This window comes from Sinohyriopsis cumingii, unplaced genomic scaffold (assembly GCF_028554795.1).
Source record: "Sinohyriopsis cumingii isolate HCF-2022 unplaced genomic scaffold, ASM2855479v2 utg000229l, whole genome shotgun sequence".
Classification (NCBI taxonomy): Eukaryota; Metazoa; Mollusca; class Bivalvia; order Unionida; family Unionidae; genus Sinohyriopsis; species Sinohyriopsis cumingii.
The window spans coordinates 2,018-16,474 of record NW_028315879.1 but is presented as its reverse complement, the minus strand read 5'-3'; the positions used below and the strand labels follow the sequence as shown (position 1 = coordinate 16,474).

General features: G+C 38.1%; 1 non-coding gene across 1 annotated transcript; it reads right to left on the bottom strand.

The window, feature by feature from the left end:
* Positions 1-13,714: 13,714 nt before the first annotated feature.
* Trnaa-agc (transfer RNA alanine (anticodon AGC)) lies at positions 13,715-13,787 on the bottom strand. Its single transcript has one exon. It is a non-coding gene; the product is annotated as a tRNA-Ala (tRNA).
* Positions 13,788-14,457: the final 670 nt, after the last annotated feature.

The following is a 14,457-nucleotide window of genomic DNA, read 5'->3' as shown; positions in this document are numbered from 1 at the left end:
TAAAATACAATATCGGCATGTATGGACAGGTTTTTGTAGGTGACGTAAAGTAATATCATCGCAAACTGAGTGAATCGTATTTTGACCATTGCCATTGTTTTATATTTTTTGTCTATCTATCTTAATATTTTATTTTTTCTTGGTTTTCGTTGTTCCTTCGTTGATTGTTTTCTAACTAGATATTAACCCAAGACGTGTGTTTCGTTATTCAGGTCGAATCCTCAGTTGATGCTAGAAATTTCGATTGTGAAAGCTTCACAGAAGAAACAGATTATCCACGCATTGATTACGTAATAAGCTGGGACCCGGATTTTTAGATCAGTTCTACTATTCCCACCTTACATCTGTCAACTTCTATTTTTCCCCGATGACCATAAATTTAGTAGCTGAGAAGCAAGTGAATTGATTAAAAGTGAATCCTGATGTTGGAGACTATCAAGAACGCTTACCACGCGCTGAATCACTGAAGCATGCACATTAGATGCAGAGTGAAGGGTTATGATTTTCAACAATGTCTACAAACATCTGTGAAGATATATTTTGCTGGACGTATTTTAGTGATGGCCATAACCCACTGGCAGTTGCACATACTTGATATCTCTATACAAAATATATGCATATTACAAGGCAATCGTTGGCAAAAACAAACACATTAATCATTCATTTTATATTTTAAAATTAACACAATTCAAATTTTAAGATCATGATCAAGCGTCTAATTGCATATTTTATATTCTTTTCATTTTGTACATGAAATGTGAGTACCGTGTAATCATACATGTTATTTGATTTTTATGGATGTGCACGCTGTTTATGTGGACACCTTAAGTTCCATCTCAGGCATCTGTGGCGTGGTTAGCACTTGAGAGGTGTCCCCTCGTAAGCACTGTTTTCGATCCTTGAAGATTTAATTATTTAAAGTGATTTTTTTTGCTCGAGGTTATTCTGATGGTTGTATGGTTCCCTACTCCCTCCAGGTATTTTACATGCTGGTCATCTTCCCTTCTCCATTCCCCCTTTCTTGGTTTTAATTAGTTGTGACTCTTGCCTAGAGTCATTCTTGTAGACATAATTTGTAATTTTACTTTATGTTATTGTTTCAAGAACTACTTTGGTGTAGATGTTTCAAATCATACAAGGCTGTTTTCTTTAATTTAAATCTGTTTTGTTTTACAGTTGGTGTGTTCGTGTGTGCCTCTCTCTCTGTCTCTCTCTGTCTCTCTGTCTATGTCTGTCTGTCTCTCTCTCTCTCTCTCTCTCTCTCTCTCTCTCTCTGTTGCATCCCTCTCTTAACCCTGGTCTCCTTTCAGAAGGCAATTGGCCATACAGGGGCTGGCCTCAGTTTGCTTGTTTGTGTGTCACTGCTTCATTAAATAGTTGTTTGTTTTCTATTGCATCATAGTACTTCCTTGTGGTTTACTTTGTTTTAGCTTTTATCTGTTCATCCATACTTTGAAATGTTGATTTGTGCTCGATTTGTGGTAGCTGCATCTGCTTTTCTTTATTAGTTGTCTTGTCGGTTAGATTTCTAGGTGTTTCTCTGGCTTCGAAGTCTTTTCCCTGACGGTTATTCGGATTTGTAATTATTTATATCGCTTCTGTCTGTTTTTGTAGTAGTTGGTCCGGTTCTCTGGCCTATTGTTGGTTTAGCCTTTCATCTCGTGAGAATGTAGTCTTCGTTTCTCTTGTTTCAGTCTCACTTAAACTAATGCTTATTGTTTCCATTGGAAGTAAGCGCGTGGGTACAGTTATGTCTGTCAGTAGTGAACGAAGTTACATTTGTTAAAAAAAGGCTTGTGGCGGGTACATTTAGAAGGACGGTATTCATCATTATAAAATAATATGACTTCAGCTGCTTATTTTATTAGTTGTGAGTCGTACTCTGATTCATGAAATAGACATGTGCCCTGTGCTCTACATAATTTTGATTGGTGGAACTCTGGCTTTGGAGGGTTTCCTAACTGCTGTTTACTGATTGGTAAATTTAGTCTGAAGGCTTGAATTGTCAGCTGGATTGGTCATCAGGAAAGCCAGGGCAATGTGACCCCTTGATCTTACATGGTTATTGAAAAAAGAGTATGTTGATTCATTTTGAAGTCATTGATAATCGTCAAGGGGAAGCTACTCTTCCAAGAGATTTTATTATCATGGTCATCCATGTTTAACTATGATAATTTTTGGTCATCCATGTTTAACTATGATAATTTTATGTGACTAATGCCTTTTTTCCTCTCTTACTTTTCCTATGTTTGCAAAACAATGTAAATAACATCAGAAGTTTAGAATTATGCAGGTCAATGGCAGAAATTCAATCATTTAATATATTTTATATGGCCTGTAAAACACCTGCATTTCCTCCAATATTCCAATATTTAACTTAAAATCACGTCATAGTACTGTCACACTCACGTGACCAACACTATATTTTGCATTGCCCAAGTATTTGTACTCTAGTTTTGTTTTGTTATTTGCTTGTTTTGACTTTTTAATTTGTTTGCTTTGCTTTTGTTATTTTGTTGATAATACTTTTTGGGTATTTGTTTCCTTCACATGCGAAAAGCGTGCTTGCATTGTTCAGAAGTTTATTCCATCAATCGGAATAAAACATTTTTACAAATGTAGAGTAACTTTTCTTTCAGCATCCTAAAAACATTTATAGCCATTATCACGGAGTTATATGCTGACTTGATTATTTCCAGAATACTGTTACTTACAGGTAACAGGAGATATTCCTTGTGTGAACAATGCGTCAATTAGCCTCAAAAAGATAGACATAATATCATTTACAATTTAGCTTGCCTCAGTGAAGTAGGGCAGAGTCGTTATAGTGCACGTCACGTTCTGTCACCAATGTTCCGATATGATAAACTCTCTACAGATAGGGTTATCTCATCGGAACTTTGACTAGCAAAGATGACTACACGTCAGATTTGGCATCAACGTATACATAATAATCGACATGCCTGTAAATTCTACCTGCGCTTATGTCCCTCCCCCCTCCCCACAATATGCATGCATCTCAACTATTCTTTTTTCCTAGGCATTTATCCCCTTCCCCCCAGGACGGCTTAAATGGGATACTGTTATACATATGTACTATATCTATATTCATTCAGAACATTTTGAGCTCGGTCTTGTTTTTTGGAAACAGGTACACTGTTATACATGGAATCTTGAAAGTTCACCAGGAGCTGCATGTTGACAAGTGTCGCACCTTGACTAAAAATATAGATCACAGTGACGCAGATATCGTTGTGGCAGTGACCTTGGTTAAAGTGTGCCTTATATTTATTTTTCAAATTTCTTTTCATGCTAGAATCACGAAACAAGAAATTGTATGCATATTTATTAGTAGCACACCTTAAAACCAGAGGTAATTGCGACCTATATTTAATATTTTACTGCCTTAGCTTAAGAGTTTGCCTTAACTGGTAATCATATAGGTTTCCTGCAGTCACGTTGTATACAAATAGTTATATCTGGAATATTATAGAAAACAAACATATCATGAACGAATCCAGATTAAACTACCTTCTCAAACTTTAATAGTAATAAAATGACAAATAATGAAATGATGTGCCGGTATACCTGTTTCCTGTACTAATTTAAAGTGTTTTCATACCTCCTGAAGTGTGTGTGTGTGTGTGTGTGTGTGTGTGTGTGTGCATCTGTATGTTTGAGACATAGATTTGGATTTTTGACGTAGTTATTGTTCATTCATATCACTACAATCTCTGCAATGTGGCAGTTTTTAGTGATGTCTAGCACTGGGGCATCATACCGCAGACATGTAGCATCATGTCCCACCCATTCACTTTATCCTGACACAAGGCCACCAGTCCTAACACTAACCTATTAATGCTGAGCGCTCAATGAGGCAGCTGTTAGTACCATTTTATAAGTATTTGGTATAATTCGACCTGGGTAAGAACCTCTCTAACCAGTAGGCTTGAGGTATAGAGATGCAGTCGAGACATTATTGAAAAAAGATGAACTAAATTAGAATAGACCGACTAGTAGAAAATATACACTGAATGAAACTTAAAAACTGTCTGACATATTGAATGAGAATGTGGATAATATATTAGCGGAAATGGTGACTGAAGTAGTACTACCTAAAGTATTAGCCAAAATATATATATACGGGTATATACTTGTTGCTGTAACTGATCTTTAGTAGCAGTGTATATATCTGTAACATAATCATCATCATCATCATCATTCTCATGGCATAGTGTGGTCGTTGAGGCACTGTGCTGCTGAACATCTGACCAGTTCCCTCCACTTGTCTCGATCATGTGTCAATGCCTGTGTCTCCGCAAAACTTTTCCTGTCCATTCTGTGATGTTGTCAGTCTACTTTTTTCTCTGTCTACCTCTCCTTCTGCCACCCTGGACGCTGCCCTGCAGGACTGTGTTGTGGATAGAATGTTGACTCTAGTGACATGGCCATACCATTTCAGCTTTCTCTTTTTGACCGTGGTGAGGAGGTCCTCATATTGGCCTACTTCGCGCCTGATGGTGTTACGCACTTCTTCATTTGTGATATGGTCCATGTAAGAGATGCCAAGGATGGTTCTGTAGCAACTCATTTCAAGTGACTGGATTCTTCGTTGTAATTCTGCTGTCAGGGTCCATGCCTCACATGAGTACAAAAAGACTGAGATGACTAGAGCTCGCAATAGTCTGATTTTAGTTTTCAGACAGATATTCTTGTCTCTCTAGATGTGTCTTAGCTTTGACATAGCTGCCATTGTTTGTTCTGCTCTTGACACAATTTCTGCTCTTGATCCCTCTTCAGTGATTATGGAACCAAGATATTTGAACTGGCTCACTGTTTCCAGTTCATGACCTCTGACTTTAATCTTGGCTGAGATTTGTTTGCGACTATTTGTCATCAGTTTTGTCTTCTCAGCGCTTATCTCCATGTCAAATCTGGAAGATGTTTCATCCAGGTTCTTCACTAAGGTGACTAGCTCGTCTTCACTGCCTGCCAGCCCATCAATGTCGTCTGCAAAGCGGAGGTTGGTGATGTTACGCCTTTCAATGCTGACTGTCCCACAGTAGTTTTCCAGGGCTTCGCTCATGATGCGCTCTAAGTAGATGTTGAAAAGCGTGGGTGACAGGAGACAGCCTTGACGCACTCCCACTGTTGTCTGGAATCAGTCCCCCACGTCACCTTGGGCAATTACTGCACTGGTAGCCTTGGCGTACAGCTGCTTGATGGGATTGGTTAACTTTTGACCCATGTTATACTTCTTCAGTGTGACCCACAATGCCTCATTCCACACTCTGTTAAAGGCCTTTTTAAAATCTATGAACACATGATAGATGTCTTGTTGGTGTTGCGAGTACTTTTCGCACAGAACCCTGAGATTGAATATTTGTTCTGTTGTGCTTCTTCCACTCCGGAACCCGGCCTGTTCTTCAGCGATTATTTCTTCTGCTTGTGGTTTCAGTCTGTTCAAGATGATCTTCAGCATTACCTTAGTAGCATGGCTGATCAAACTGATAGTTCTGTAATTTTGGCACAGCTGGAGATTGCCTTTTTTGGGAAGTGTTATAATCAGAGACTCGGTCCATTGTGTTGGCCATTCACCTGTGTGCCAGATCTTGTTGCAGATTTTTGTTAGTAGCTCTTTCACTGATTCTCCCCCATTCTTGATAAGTTCAGCTGGGATGTTGTCTACTCCAGCTGCCTTCCCATTCTTCAGTGCTCTTATTGCTGACTCCACCTCTTCTTTGAGAATGGGGAAGTCATCATCATTTGAGGAGTTTGGAACTTCAAGCACCTCTGGGTCTCCTGTGGACTGATGGTTGTAGAGTTATTTGCAATACTCAGTCCATCTTTCTGCAATGTCACTCGCTTCTGTGAGGCATTTTCCATTTTTGTCTTGAATGGTACTGACTCTTGGTTGTTTCTCTCTGGTGAGGTCTTTCACAATTTGGAATGTCTTTTTGCTGTTATTCTTTATCAGTCTGTTCTCCATTTCTGTGCACTATTGTCCAATCCAATTTTCTTTTGCTTTGCTCAAGTTTTTTTTTCTGATATTCTTGTTTATTTCTCGGTACTTCAATGTCCCTGTTGTGTGTCTGGTGTTTTTTAGTTCTCTTCGGGCATCACACAGTATCAAATAACCACTCAAGCATAAAGGGCTTAAATATATACACGTGAGAAAGACCTACTGGCAACCAATACTAGCATACATGTTTGGTAATACTAATCATGTGATTTTAAAAGCCAATAACACGATTTACTTTAATGATGTTGAGTCCACTGATGACGATTATAATGATCCCGACCCTAATGGTGACTGTACTGATCCTGACTAATGAAGCTGACTCCAATGATGGCGACTATAATGAGTCTGACTCCAATGATGATGAATATAATGATCCTGACCCAAATGATGACTGTACTGATCCCGACTAATGAACCTGACTCCAATAATGACGACTATAATGATCCTGACTTTAATAATTCTGATTCCAATGACGACGCCTATAATGATTCTAACTCCAGTGATGACGAATATAATTATCCTGACTCCAATGATGACGACTATAATGATCCTGGGTTTAATGGGGTACTAATTTTCAACCTTCTATTATCTCCCTTGTTTTTATAAATAAGCGATATAACCCTAAATCTCATTGATCTCGACATAATATTGTCATTCACAACACTGAAAAATTTGCAGCATAATATCATATATACAATTATAAAATTTACAACATCTCTCTACTATGAATCTGTCCGGGCCGGGGCTTTAATTTTAGCCATCCCTTGTATAGAGCTGTACGTATTTCATCAACTGTTGTTATGGCATCACACATATCTTTATCCTCATCAGGTACAGAACAGTTTACAAAATTTAGAAGTGAATCTGTACAATTAATAGTTACCGAAGAGTATAAATGATTATATACTTGATGTATATCATCCAAGATTTCAGTGTGTGTGTGTGTGTGTGTGTGTGTGTGTGATTTAGATTTTTACCGTAGCTTTACCAATTGTTCTATCATATGGCTACGTTGTCTGCAATGTGACAGTCTATAGTGATGTCTAGCACTGGGGCATCATTCCGCAGACATATACCATGATATTCCACCCAGTCACATTATCCTGACACCAGGCCGACCAGTCCTAACACTAACCTCTTAATGCTGAGTGACAAGCGATGCAGCTGTTTGTACCATTTTTTTCACTTGTATTTGAAATAATTACATCGTCATCATCAGTCAATTCTTTGATTACATTTTTCTTGTGTCGATATTTTTCAAGATTTAGAAAGTATTTAGTATTTATATCGTCATCATCATTGTCAATTAAATTATAGACGTTTTCGCCCTTATTTGCAAGTACATCTGGCTACTGTTCATAAGCGGTCTATTTAATTGATCCCGGAAGAAGGAATTAGAGCCTTATCGCACTGGTATTACTGTGCATAAAAGGCACTATTTAATTGAGCCTTCAGGTGTTGGGTCAATATGACGGGCTTCATAGACCCTAGAGACCTGAATATAAGGCTATACCCGAGTGAGGATAGACCCATCACACCCTCGAGGTAAAGGCAGCAATTCAGTCTGCATCAGTTGCGCTAGGTGTCAACCAGGCAGTATGTGACGCCAGTAGCGATTGGTCGCCACTGTGACGTCACATCGGGAGACTTAGGTTTTTATTCCCATGTGGAGGGTTAATTAATTGTTCATGAAGAGAAGAAAAGTGCCTCTCTATTCATGTATTTAATATGTGCTATGCACGTTTATGAATTTTATGTCCGGCAATGGCGAGGAGGAAGGTTCGGTCAGGTACAGCCTGCTCAATAGGAAGGCACCTTGCTTTATGCATGGTATACGTTTTTTTACATCCTTGCCAAAATGTTAATGAATTAACGTTTTGACGGATTTGTGGAGATGTATTCTGTGCAGTTTCTTTTTTAAAGATAGTACCGCACCAGTGTCAGCATAGTGATAGTCTATAGAGTTATTTAAGCTGTATCTATTGAGTCTGTTTTGGGTGGGGTGGTTCTTGGTTTGGGTTCACCCTTTTGTGTATGTTATTTATACTTTGCTAGGCTTAAAAAGCTTAGGGTCCTAACTAGTTTAGCTGGGTATTTTGGTTGCCGCATTGTGCAGCCGGGCATGATGGTCCTTGGGCTTAGGAACATTTTATAGGTATTAATTTTGGGGTTGTAGTACAATTTCCTCTCTTGATAGACTTTGCCGCTTTTTGCAGCGGGGCCTGATGGTTTTGGGTTTTTAGACAACCTTATATATTCTAGTTTTTGTTTTAGATCTTATCTTAGTGTTAGGTGGTAGGTTTTCGTCAAGAAACATTCCTAGGAATCTGACTATTTTGACCACACAAAAAAGTTCTTCCTTGTATGTGCAGTTTAGGGTAATCTATAGTATTTCTACTGTGTGGCAAGAGCATAATGGCTTCTGTTTAGTGTTGGATATTTTAAAATCCCATTTATCTGCCCACGAACCTATTTGGTTAAGATTATCTTGTATTTGCCCCAAGACTGTCTTGCTGATTTGATTGCCTGCTTTCCAAGTCCCACTATAGTCAGCTCGCTGGTTTAGATCTACCTTATTTTTGGTTAATTATAGTGTCAAGGTCGTTTACCATATGTTGCATAAAGTGGGGCTAAGTACGCTACCTTGTGGTGTACCGTTTTCTAGGTTGTATATATCTGAATATTGATCTCCTACTTTTGTCAGTATATTCCGATCTGTTAGGAAGTCTGCTATCCAGTTATGTATGCGGCCAGTTATTTCGTATAGATTAAGTTTCTAGGTCGAGAAATACTGCCATTATCAGTCTGTTGCATTTGCATTTTGCATTAAATCCGAGCTTGATGATTGCTTCGAGTCTGAACAATTGGTCCAGGGTGGATCTTTTGTTGCGAAATCCGCTTTGTGTTTGTGCAATGTAGTTGTTGCTTTCTAGATGGTATTTTAGTCTGTCATTAATCATTGTTTCCATTATTTAGCATATGTTATCAGTTAGAGATTTGGGTCTATACGCGTTGATGTCAGTTCGGGTTTTGCGAGGTTTGGGTATTGGAATGACGATAGCTTTTTTTCAGCTTTTGGGTAGTTGGCCCTTCCGCCAGCTATTATTAAGTGGATCTAGTATGATTTCGGCTATGTTTTTTTGGGTTGTGTTTGTATATTTCATAGCCAGATTGGTCTTCCCCGGGTGAGGTTGAATTTTTCTTAGCAAGTGCAGTTATCCATTCTGCTATTGTGAAGTCCTGGTTTAATTTAGATTGTTTGGATCCTAGGTCGGAGAAGAGGTTTGGATACTTTCGTTCTACATTTTGGCGGTGCTCAATGCATTTTTGGGTATGGTTGGAGTTGCTGCTCATGCTTGCAAAGTGTGATGCCAAGCAGTTTGCCTTTTCTTTGTTGGTTAAATTTCCAGTCCATTTGAGAGTTGGTTGCTGGCTTTTCCCCTTTATTATTTATATCTTGTCCCATACCTGTTTTGCGTTAGTTTTGAAGTTTATGTTAGAAAAGAAGGCTTGCCAGAATTTTTCTTTAGCATTTTGGATTATTGTTTTCATTTCTTCTTGCCCTTTTTCGTAAATCCTAAAGTCATTGGAGTGTGTTTAAATCGACTAAGGGCCTTTTAAAAAAGTCTTTTGAGCTACTTTACATTCTTCGTTCCACCATGGGATAGTGGTTTAAGCTGTTGTCCTCCTGTTCTGGGTACACATATATTGGCTGCCTCAGTTAGAGCCTTCATTACAGTTAGATCGTATTGATCGATGTTATCATTATAAAGAACTGCTAGAGTTATTGTAGAGAGGGCGATTTTAAATTTATCTCAATCGACTTTGTCACACCTCCACCTTGGTATGTTGTTAGTTGGGTGTGTATCTGTCATTATATTGAGGTTGAGTAGGATAGGGAAGTGATCGCTTTAAAAGGTGCTGTTTTGATCAACTTCCCAGCCTGATATATGGGCCAGTTTAGGAGTGATTATGGTGAGGTCGATATCTGACCGTTGATGGGGTCTAATCTTGTTCCTGCTCCATTGTTAAGGAGAAATAGATTGGATTCGGTTTTCCATTTTTTAAGTAGTTTTCCAGTTAGATTTTGTGTCATTCCTCCCCATATTACGTAATGGGCGTTAAAATCTCCGCTTATGATAAGATCCTCCTCTTTGTCAGTGGTCAATTTCGTATAGTGATTGATTGTTGTTGTATTATCTCCCCCTGGGTCATATATACGTTTAGCAGTTTTAGAGTATGCTGGTCAGCGTTAATCATGATGGTTTGAATTTCTATTTGTTCAGATGCGTCTTGGGTATGATCTGGGGCAACTTCTGGGGGTGTTTGGAAGTGAGTCAGTAACATAAATTGCTAGCCGAGTCAGTAACATAAATTGCTAGCCCGCCTTTTAATTTACCGTTTGTTCTATTTTTAGTGTATACAGGTGAGAATCCTGGAAATTTGCGGGTGATCTTAGAGGCCTGAGTTAAATGGGTTTCTTGTAAGCAGGTAAAGCCAGGTTTAGGTTTGTCGGAGTTTATTCTTTGGATTAGCTCGGAGACATTCTTAATGATCCCGCGGCAGTTCCACTGCCACAGTACGAAGCATTTACGTTGAGTGTGATACATATTGATCATTGATATTTACTATTGTTATGACTTTGGTATGGTTTACTTTGATCTCGAGTTTTGATTGGGAAAGAATTTGTTTAATAATTTGGTTAGCACTTGATTGGTCATGTCGATTGGGACATGATCATTCTTTGTGTTGTGTACAATGCTATTAGCAAATTCACTAATGAACCGGAGGACAACATTTGTAGAGTACGTATTTGATTTGGTGACTTGCTCATTCCATTCCTCTGGTGTGCTAGTGGATATTTTTAATTGGTTTGTTTAATATATGGGTACCTGATTATTATCATAATGCCTACTAGAAGTTATTGTGGTGAGAGGTTAGTTTGGGTAGTGCTGTTCTGCTTATGTTAGTTCTCCTGGGTTTTTTATTCTCATTTCGGCTAGTGTTTTTTCTTTGTGGGGTTTTTTGTTGGGGGGGGGGGGGTCTATTTTGTTTGATTGGTGATAATGTTCAGTTCTGAATTTGTGCTTTTTTGGGGGTTGCGGTTTTCGGATTTTGAATGATATTTAGTCTTGCTTCTTTATATGATGTGTGGTTCGAATCCATATGTTGTACTATAGCAAATTCACAGGCAGTGTGTGTGTGTGTGTGTGTGTGTGTGTGTGCATTCATATGATTTAGGGTAGTGAGGTCCTGTACAGTTAGCGCATTTAATTTCGCTCCTCTTGTACCGCCCATTTATTTTTGTTAGAGATAAACATTGTGAGATTAATGGGGTGAAATATTTTTAACAATGTCTTGGGTTTTGCTCTGTTTCTGGGGTAGGTTTTGGGTCTGGTTTGGTGTTTGACTTTGTCCCTCGTTTATCTGTTTGGTGGTTTGGTAATTGGTTTGGTAATTTCTGGTTTGGTTTTTGTGGCTTCTTATTTTGGTTTTGAATGTTTAATTCCTTTTCGTTAGTGTTGTTTGTGGTTTGATTTTGTTCATGATTGGACAATGTTAGTTGGTTTCTTGTGGGTAGTGTCTCTTTGTTTAATTCATCCATGGGTAGCTTCTCTTTACCTAAGTATGTTTGCTTATTCACTTGTGTTTTTCGTTCCAGAATTGACTATCTAAACAATCTAAGAATTCTGCTATTTCCCCTTGCTCTTCCTGTCCTAAGGTTTTGGTGTCTTCTAACGGCCCTGGAGTTTGGATGCAATGAATGGTTTCATTACTTTTTTATCTTTGAAAGTTGTGTCAAATTGCGCGGTTGCTGATTTAGAGATTGATTCTATTGCTGTATGATTTTCCTTGGTTTCTGGGTTTTGGATTTTGTAGTTTGGGGCGGGTTATGAATTCCGTACCCAGATTTGTTTTGGTAATTTTGATTGTGATTCGTGGTTTTCCGGTGGGTGTTAATCAAAGTTTTTGGATGATTTGGTCTATCGAGGGTTTGACTTGTCTTATTTCTGTCCATGCTGAGTCATTAATTAGAATCTGGAGTGTGTCGTTTAGGTCAATATTTTCTGGTCCTGTATCCGGGTGTAATTTGGAAAAAATGAAGGGTGAGATAAAGGGAGGAGTTGAGATTGGAGTACTACTTGCGGGTTCAAATGCAGTTAGATTGGGTGAGTTCGTCTGTTGGGGTTGGGTGTTCTTGTGACTGTAAAATGTAATGTTCTGACAATGTTGCTAGTGGTGGTGGCTGGGATGATGTCCATGCACCCATTATATGCTGTGGGTTGATTCTTTGGCGTAGTTATTTCGTTGCTTCATCGGGGGTCATTATGGGTCCTGTTTAGTGTTAGGGTTTTGGCCATTTTGTTTGAATGGTTGTTTTTTTCTCCTATCCTAGTTAAATTTCGTGAATGAGGTATTTTATGTTGGTTCTGGTTTAGACATGTACGAGCGTTTATTTCTTTTTCTTTTAGTTTTGTTATTTATTTATTAGTTTGTCATTAAAGTATTTATGTCTTATTTATTTATTTATTTATTTTTCAGTTGCACAGTTACTTAACATATGTTTGAGTTCTTCATATTTGGTAATGTTATATGATTCTTTATTGATAACTTCTTAAAATGATTTAAATTTAGTTTGCAATCTAAATTAATCTTGTAATCTTTCCTTATGTCTTCTTGTATAGTAGACTTGGGAATTGTTTCTTTTTACTATAAAATATGTCAGCATTTCAAAATCTCATTGTCTTTAATACTTTCAGCAAACTCATGTTCCCAAAGGTTTCTTGCAATAATAAAATATGGCCTCTTTTCTCTTTAAATATTTCTAAAACAGACTTTAGTTTTTTTCAAATTATGCAAGCCATTTACGTTTAGAGATACAATATTTAACGCCATGATAGTGATGAGTCTATTCAAAGCATTACATATAGAAGAATGTTTTGTCATTTCTCAATAGTTTTTCGTCGCATACTATTCATTTTCAGGTTAGGTACTGAATTAATCCTTCTCCTCCTCCTCTGTACTACTTTGAAATTGTCTATGTTAGTACCGTTTTCTTTACATCTCTTAGCATCGTTTGACCTCTCAACAACGTCTTCAACCACAATCCTTTCATCACCTGAATATGTCACCGATCCATCACTAACAGTATGAATATGGATTATGTCTTGGTCAGATTATATTTCTTCACTGATCATATCAACTCTGCTTCTTTCATTTTATTCCTCTCTTCCCCCCCCCCCATTATCATATATTGCATTCACAGCTTATTTTTCATCTTCGTCACTCTGTATCTCCATTATTTCTTCCCTTATAACATCATCAACCTGCAAATTGTATGTTTCATCTGGAAGACAGCAACGGTATCCGTGAAAACTAAGCAAGCTGTTGGCTGTAATCCCCAAAGCTACGTATCCACTGCCACGAAAGAACACGCTCTCACTCGCACACAAACGAGAGCGAGAGAGAGAGAGAGAGAGAGAGAGAGAGAGAGAGAGAGAGAGAGAGAGAGAGAGAGAGAGATTTGTATGTACTAGTGTACACATCAAAGTAATATAAATAATTGTACATTTTTCCCTTGGAACATTTATTTTCGTATAAGGTTGTAATGCCAACCAAAACCCGAAAACTACAAATGATTGAGCAGATTCAAGTTAGTGAAAATTTTAAAAATAATAATGGAAAAGTGCTTGGAGAATCCGGGTATTGATCCCGGTACCTCTCGCATGCTAAGCGAGCGCTCTACCATGTGAGCTAATTCCCCTCTCATCTTGCCAAATTTCATATGTCATTACCAAGACAGCAACGGTATCCGTGTAAACTAAGCAAGATGTTCAACGTAATTCCCAAAGCTACGTACCCACTGCCACAAACGAATGCGCTCTCAGTCACAATCGCACACACACACACACACACACACACACACACATATATATATATATATATATATATATATATATATATATATATATATATATATATATATATATATATATATATACAGACACAAACACACACACACACGAGAGAGAGAGAGAGAGAGAGAGAGAGAGAGAAGAGAAAGAGATGTAGGGATCTATGTACTAGTGCATATAACACAGTAATATAAATAAATGTACATTTGGAACAACATGGAATTTTTGTTTCAGGCAGTGATGGCAACCCAGTCCCCCAACAATATCAGTGATACAACAGATGACAGTTAAAGAAAGGTTTCACAAAAAAGTCAATAATACTTGCCTGGAGAATCCGATCGCTGTTCCCGGTACCTCTCGCATGCTAAGCGAGCTCTCTACAATTTGAGCTAACCCCCAACTCTCTTCAACAAGCTCCATGCGTCATCACCAAGACAGCAATGGTATCCATGAAACGCAACAAGATGTTCACTATAATCTTCGAAAAATATCGGCGAAGCAACAGTTCCAGGTTTAAAA